At 32.2% G+C, this 9,018-nt stretch overlaps 1 pseudogene; it reads left to right on the top strand.

The window, feature by feature from the left end:
- Window positions 1–5,318: 5,318 nt before the first annotated feature.
- Window positions 5,319–8,676, top strand: LOC124543868 (annotated as a pseudogene).
- The last annotated feature ends 342 nt before the right edge of the window (window positions 8,677–9,018 follow it).

The following is a 9,018-nucleotide window of genomic DNA, read 5'->3' on the forward strand; positions in this document are numbered from 1 at the left end:
ATATCAGAAAGAGTTTGCATATTGGAAATCAAATTTGAAAAGAAATCCTTTACAATTATTCAAGCATATTCTCCAACAGAAAATTCTACGCAGGAAGAACTAGACAATTTCTACAAAGATCTAATGATAGCTCACCAAACGACCCCCAATAAATATGTAATTTCAATGGGCGACTTCAATGCGCAGATTGGAATACCAAAAATCTATGAAAACAAAGCGACTGGAAAATATGGCTACGGAAATAGAAACAAGCGAGGAGAGATATTGATCCAATATGCACACCAAAACAACTTGAAAATAATAAATACTATGTTTCATATAAAAAATAAAAACAGGTGGACTTGGGTTTCTCCAGATAAAAATACGAGAAACGAATTGGACTATATGCTGACAACTACACCACACTTAGTCTCCAAATTTGAAGTGTTAACATCTTTTAACTTTGGATCTGATCACAGGCCAATTAGAGCAACTCTTAACCTTCAAACAAGAAAAAGAAGTAGAAGACACTTCAGTAAGCAACAAACTACTTTAAAAACAATAGAGGAACAAACAACTTATCTTGCACACCTAAACGACCATCTACAAAATTTATCAACAATACACGAAAAAATCACAATCAACCAATACAGTCAAATGATTGAGTGCTCGATAAAAGATAGTTTAAAAAATATAAAAGGAAAACCAAGACAAAATATTTTGAGCGAGAAGGCTAAGGAACTTATAAAAGAAAGGAGTTTGTTACAAAACAAACCTAAATTATCAAAAAAAGACAAAGATGATTTGAAAAATCTGTACAAACAGACAAATAAAGAAATAAAGAAATGCTACAATATTTATAGATCAAATACAATGCGCAGACATCTAGAAAGTTCAAGAAGCACTAACAAAGCGTTTAGAGAACTAGATAATTCAAAGAGCTGGATTCCATCACTGAAATCAGGATTAAGTAAAAGCAAATCCCGCGTGGAAGTTATCAATATAGCAACTGACTTTTATGCAAACCTATACAGTCATGGAAACTCAAAACAAGAACTAACTACATGCAGTCAAATAACCACAACACAGTCTAACGTTAAATTAATTGATGGTCTTGAAATCCTTAATAACATAAGAAAGTTAAAACTAGATAAAGCACCTGGCCCGGATGGCATCAGAAACGAGTATATAAAACATGCTAAAGAACTACTGCTCAATCCACTGAAACATCTATTTAATAAAATCCTCACTGAAGAACAAGTACCAGAAAGTTGGACAAAGTCTGAAATTATTCTGCTTTACAAAAAGGGAGACCCAACGGACATTGGAAACTACAGACCAATAAGCCTCATGTCATGTATATACAAACTGTTTGCTTCGTGTCTATTAAACAGAATATCCCCAGCCATTGATAGTCACCAACCTTACGAACAAGCTGGCTTCAGATCAGGATTTAGTACAGTTGATCACATCCATGTAATAGAACAGATAATAGAAAAATATCTAGAGTTTCGCAGACCGCTATATTTAGCCTTCATAGATTACAAGAAGGCTTTTGATTCTATTTCTCATAACAGTATCTGGGAGGCTCTAACCTGTCAAAATGTAGATGTCAAATACATAAATATCCTGAAAAACATTTACAGTAAAAGTACAAGTAAAGTGAGACTTGAAAAAACAGGCAAATGCATTAACATCAACAGAGGGGTTAGACAAGGTGACCCATTATCACCTAAACTGTTTATAGCGGTACTACAAAATATAATGAAAGATCTACCTTGGTCAACACAAGGAATTAATGTTGATGGTCGGTTCTTGAGTCATTTAAGATTTGCAGATGATATCGTCTTGTTATCAGAAAATCCTGAAAAATTAAGTGTTATGATAAATGATCTACAGATGGCAAGCAATCGTATCGGTCTAGAAATGAACCTCAGCAAAACAAAAATCATGACCAATGACAAAATGATACCTATCTTAACAAACAATGAGCCACTTGAATATGTACAGGAATATATTTATCTAGGGAAGCAATTATCATTTAATGTGAAAAGAAATGTGGAAGAAATAAAAAGAAGAATAGCCTCAACCTGGAAGAAGTTTTGGGCTCACAAAGAGATTTTGAAATCCAAGCTCCCAATGAAATTAAAGAAAATTGTTTTAGATTCAGCGATACTACCATGTCTAATCTACGGTTGCCAAACATGGTCATTCGACACAAAATGTAAGACAAAAATTCAAGCCACACAAAGAGCAATGGAGAGAAGCTGTCTAGGAATCACCTTAAGAGACAGAGTGAAAGCAGTAGACATTCGCAACAAAACTGAAGTAACTGATGCCTTACTCTTTGCTAAAACACTAAAATGGAAGTGGGCTGGCCATCTAGCAAGATACACCGATAAAAGATGGACATTTACAATAACAAAATGGAAAGGACCAAAAGGAAGAAGAAGCAGAGGACGACCATACATAAGGTGGCAAGACGAATTAGTGTCGGTTGCAGGCAGAAACTGGATTGAGACAGCAAAAGACAGAAACGTGTGGCATTCTTTGGAGGAGGCTTATACCCGAAAGGGGTCCATACATTGAAAAAAAAATATATATATAAATATACAACTAACTAATTAATTTCTAACGACTGATTTTAATATTTAAATAATTGACATTAATAATACTTACAAAAGCATGGGAAATGGACATTTATTTTATTTTTTTTTTAATATTTAATGATTTATTTTTAGCAATAGTTGAATTTAATGTTTAATAATTAAATTTCAATATTTTATAATGATTTTTTAATGTTCAGTAATTAATTTTTTATAATGTTTATCAATCAATTATTATTTTTTTTGTTTTTATTTTTTTTGAATAGATGGTAGTTTTTTATTAAATTGAATGGGAGATTATGAAAATCAAATGTCTAATTTATACGCTTTAATTATTACTGTAATGTATTTAAAGTTGATTTTATCACTAAAGATCTATTTGTTAATTTCCGTTATTATTATTATTATTTGTAATGTATGGAATAAATAAAGCTATATTATTATTATTATTTATTATTATTCAATTTTTTATCGTACGTACTGGCGATGTGAGTATGACGTAAGACATGACAGAGAAAAAAGGGATTTTAAAGGGATATCGAATAGAATCATATTTTCGAGTGTGAACGACTAAACTTATATTTTGAATATCATCATGTCTCATAACGAGCTGATGCCTGACTCCTCGTGGACTATACATTAATTTTACTGTATTATAAATTTCATTACCCCTTTGATTCGATACTCATATTTTGATTAGGTAAAAATGATTTTCCAGCAATCATATTCCATGAGATGGAGAGTGCTAATCGAGTCATAATAAACAATCAATATATTCAGATATTGAAATTATGAAAAATGTTATTACTTTAACATGTAGCTAGCACATTTTTTGCATCCCAATTTTTTATAGCATAAATAAATATAGTGAGACAAAAGCGTAATATTAATCGTGGATGTAAAACTACTCTTCATCTACAGACTTAAAATGAACATGAAATATTAAATAACTCTTTATTGCTATTCCAATTTACTAGGAATACAATTACCGTGGAAAAATGTATCCCATTGTAATTTCAGAAATAGATCCTTTACGTAATGAATCTTCCTTTTTTATTGCAGTACAAACGCTTTGTGTTACAATGAGCTTCAGGCGCATCTTAGCATTTCAGTCATGATGAAAAACTTAAACCTTTTTTATTTATAAGTCGTATGGAATGTTACATTACATTTTTAATAACATTTCAATTATACATTTGTTAATACCCCTTTAGCACTGACATAGCGTGGTCGTTTATTAGGTTGTATGTATATTGTAGGTATATTACTGTTATCTATACATATAATAAAATTGTCTGTTTGTAATATTAAAATAGCTCTTTTTTACTCAGCACATATGTAAACACGGTACATATACTAAAATAACATTATTTACAATTTTTGAGTCTCTGTCTGTCTGTTTGTTACGGCTAATCTAAGGAACGGCTGAACCGGTTTGACGGAACTTTTACTGGCAGATAACTTATATTATAGGGAGTAACTTAGGCTACCATATTTTTTTTTGTTAAATTCAAACGATAAGTGCTTGTTAATAACTACACTCAATTATATTTATTTTGGTTATTTATTTACCTTTGCTTTATTATGTCTATAATTCATGATTAATCATTTCTTTATTAATGATATTATTAAATTACATTGTAACCAAAAAAAAAAAAATATCATTTCGTTACTGAATTCCGATATTTTTTTGTATAAAGTGGAACGCGCTAAAAGCATGCATACCATCATTAAAATAATTCCCGACTCAATGTTACGCTATCTGAAATATCATAAATTGAGCCAATTAATAATTGGAATGTTTTTTATTTTACAACGTAACAAGTGTTAACAGAACATCTCAATTTCTTATTGGTTGGTAGCTAGGTGGCGTATTAGCGATTTAAGGATTGTCACTTACTATTAATTTTTGCGACAATTCACTAAAGTCACCATAATATTTGTTTATTGGATTAGCAACAGTTGAGCCTCCTCAACGTCAAGAGTTAACACGGCAGTTTCCTTCATGGTAAGAGTCTTGAATCGATACAGTAAGAAATATTACTTATATCGAAAATACTATAAACCTTCTGGATGGTGTTATATGGAGTTCCAAACAATCACTCGAATCCCTCTGTTCAACTGAACTTAACTGTAAATAGACCACCTGAATATTATATGTTTACCGTTCGTTCTGTGTGAAACCCAATCAGGCAATTGGAAAATTCGAATCAAAGTATGAATTTAAAAGAAATAGTTGTATATCGCAATGAAATGCCACAATACCAATAGAGAAAAAATAAAGGCAACATCATTCCAAAATCTCTAAAATTTTGCTACATTACGTTGCATGGAAAGCGTAAGTGCTAAATAACTCTTACGACATTTTGGTCGCTAGATTTTTTTTGTTTCCAGACTATCTAGCGCTGTATTTTTTCATAAGCTGATTTGAAGACATAATGAAGACTTGGAACTTTAGTTCCAACTCTTGCCAGTATTTGAACATATTGTATGCGTACATGAACGTCGAATTATCTATCGTAGAATATATATCAATGTCTGAAACGTTCATTAATTTACTAAATACAATTAAGGCAATAGCTGCTTACTCGATTAAATTCTTAGTTTAACTTTAATGTCTTTCAGTTGTGCCAACAACGTAACTATTCCGCAAGTTAGTTCCTTACGGAATCTGCTCATTACTCACCGCAGAACATGGACGTGAAATGTCAGAACGTGATAGCCGACATTTATAGTGCGTTTCAACGAATAGTTCCTATGGCATTATATTGGCACCCCTGTCTGTCAACATCACTAACACGAGAAGGCGCTTTCGCAGATTTTATTTAATTTTATTTGATTTTTGACTGAAATCATGCCCAAAACTTTGAAGAGTGGTGAAAGAAGAATCGTGTTGAAGGCGAAGGAATTTTGTGAACGAGAAAAACGTAATGAACGTAATTAATTCCTTTAAGATGTGTTCAGGCTCGTGTCGCCGCCATTACAGGTTAGTTAAATAGGGCTACCAGTAGCAGGTGATAATTACCCCACTTACTTTGCCTTTTTTATAATTTAGTTACTTTTGATAAGATTCAACTGAACCAAGCATGAGTAAAGTCCATTCGCTTAGATAGTGCAATTTATGTGCGAAGAGAATTTTAATGAAAAATATAGGTAAAAATATAAAAAATTCGATATAGTACATTATCATCGGATACTATTTAAGCAAATGGACTTACTGCGGCTACTTTTACTTATGAGCGAGACAATGGATAAATCAACAAAAAAAATTGTTTTAGGTGTATGCGAAAAAACTGTTACCAAAATCACCAAAGAAGGAGAGGTAGCAGCCAGAACCTCGACTAAGGTTTCAACACCACGTAAAAGTGGTCCCCGGCCTAAAAGAATCGACCTGGATGACTTCGAGCGGTGCGCTATAAGACACAAAATTCATGAATTTTATTCTGTAAAAAAGGAATTGCCTACTTTAACAAAATTATTACATGAAATGAAAAGTGAGATAGATTTCAAAGGAAGTCGTACCACTTTGTGGAGAATAATGAAAGAGATGGGGTTTTATTTCAAAAAATGTAGATCGAAATGAAATGTCCTAATGGAGAGACCTGATATTGTTGCCTGGCGTTATCGATTCTTGGAAGTAATGCGCCAGAATCTTCTCGGGAACCAATGCCCAGTAGTTTATTTGGACGAGACATATATACACGCAACATACTGCGCTGGAAAATGTTGGCAAAGCGAAAAAGAACAAGGTGCTTTGTCGTCAGACTCTAAAGGGCCACGATGGATTATCGTCCACGCGGGTGGTGCTATGGCTTTCATACCTAATGCTCAACTCATTTTAAGATCCCAATCACAAGCGGCCGACTATCATGATGACTTGAACCAAACAAACTTTAATAAGTGGCTTAGTGAAAAATTGATACCAAATCTGCCTCCACAATCAATTGTGGTGATGGATAATGCCTCTTATCACACAGTACAGGTCAATAAAGCTCCAACCATGTCAAGCACAAAGACTGAAATGCAAAACTGGATTACGAGTAATGATCTCTCATACTTGCCAACGATGATAAAAGCCCAGTTATTTGAAATTATAAAAGAACACCGACAGCCGCCTGTTTATGAGGCTGATAGGATGTTGGAAGAGCATGGGCATAAAGTGGTAAGGCTTCCACCTTACCATTGCGATTTAAATCCCATAGAACTCATATGGAGTGTCTTAAAAAGACGAATAGCTGAAAAAAACGTGGGACAAGAGGCCAATAAGATCGTCCAAATCACCGAGGAAGCCTTTGCAACGATCACTGAAGCAGATTGGAGAAAAGTATGTGAGCATGTGAATAAAATTGAAGAAAAATATTACGCCGATGGTCCTGTAATTGATAACGAGACAGCCAGATTTATAATTGAAGTGGGAGGCGAAAGCGATACTTCTGACGATGAGGACGATGATATAGACTATGAAGATAACGATCTTCCGGGTATAAGTCCGCTGAATGAACACAATTACCACTTATCGAATGTACGACTTTTGTGTGACCATAATTACCAGAAAAAGATTTAAATAAAATATTTTTTTATATTTTAAATATTTTTTTATTTTTTAAATAAAATATTTTTTATAAAGTATAGTGAATAACCAACAAAAATAATTTTTAGCGACACTAACCTACGTCAAATTGGTTAACGAAATAAGTATGTTTTTGTTGAATTTTGATATTTTTTAAACATCGATAATAAAATACTAAATAAAGGATATTTGTTTTGCCCTTGCTTTGAGGTAAATTATTGTAATTAATTTGGCAACTCTGGAAAACATTGTTGCCAACATGACGCCATAGGAACTATTCGTTGAAACGCACTCTACTATAATAGTATTACACAGATTATATAATCCATATATTATACATTCCTACTATCCCCAAATTTTCACAAATGAGTAGCAGAGTGAATAGTACTTCATGGAACCGATTATTTCGCCAATGTCACGTAAAACTGTTTATTTTGGCAGATTTATTTTATAGAATACATAATGCTTAATATTTTCTACAGCGCCATTGCCTATGGTTGGTGGTGAACACTTACGATCAGGTGGCCTGGGCGGCTCGTCAACGAGGGTATAGCATAAAAAAATGTACATTTAGCATACAGAAGTGAAATAGATTAAAAAAAAGACAAAAATATAATTAATTTTAATCAGAATATAAACAACTTCAATCACTTACTATTTAATAAACCAAAATAGTTCTAACTTCGAAAATATCTTATCATAAATAAATCACCAAATCATACATATTTAAGTAAATTACTTACTCAGTTGAGCTTACAAATCCTAATAAGACACAAATAACACTTATAACAAATTACAAGTCGCGTCAATATTGACCTTACTGTTCGCGCTCAAAAAGAAAGAATAATGACGGCTTGATACGGTTTCGCGCGCTTTTGTTTTTTTTATTTTATTTTATTCTTTCCAGTCAGTTGTATAGTTAAAGGAATCTCCTAAATGTACAATAACTTTATAAAAAAAATAAATTATACTTTTTATCAATTTAAAATAAGTAAATAATAATACAATTGTTTTTGAAATATAATATAGTATTTTATTAATTTTATTTCAAAATAATTTTCATAGTATTTATAGATTTAATATTGGCTGAATACATCGAACATTACACTCATAAAATGTGCAAAAAAAAGCAATACAATTTAGCGCGAAAGTTATCTATATCTTATTTCAATTCTTTAAATCTTTCTTTGATATTCCAACTAAATAGAAGCAGATTATTATAAATATACAATTCACGATGTTTTCTCCAGCAGATCAACAAGTTGAAATATGTCTTCTTAAATCTAACTTAGAGGAAATAGAAAACGATTTAGTGGCTCAGGTGGGTACTATTATTTTTTGTATTTGGTTCAATAAATGCTATAAGGAGTGGTTTCAATGTATCTTTTGCCGTAGCGCTCCGCGATTCCTGCACTAGATGCTGAAAATGAACAAAAGTATCGCGAAACTATGACAGCGTTGCGTGTAGCTCGCTCTCTCAACGCTGAAATAGAACGCCTCAAGCAAGAAAGCGGTTTGTAGAAAGTTAATTTTTTACCGACTTCAAAAAGGAATAGGTTATCAATTTGACTGTATTTTTTATGTATGTTACCTCAAAACTTTTCACTCTGTGAAACGATTTAGGTTTCTTTTTTATTTGAAAGTTACTCTTGCCGTGTGGTCCAATTTTAACTTGGTCCAGTTCTAATAATGGTATCCATAAGCAAATCTAGATGATGTTGAATGCTAGATATATTGTAGTGTTTCCTTGACGCCGCTAAAAAAATAAAAATAATTTAAACTACTTTATAGAAATTTGAATCGACTTTTAAGTAGTCTAATATTGTTTTTTATTGTATTTTTTTTGCATAATATTTATTCTCC

The sequence above is a fragment of the Vanessa cardui genome, chromosome 3, assembly GCF_905220365.1.
Source record: "Vanessa cardui chromosome 3, ilVanCard2.1, whole genome shotgun sequence".
Classification (NCBI taxonomy): Eukaryota; Metazoa; Arthropoda; class Insecta; order Lepidoptera; family Nymphalidae; genus Vanessa; species Vanessa cardui.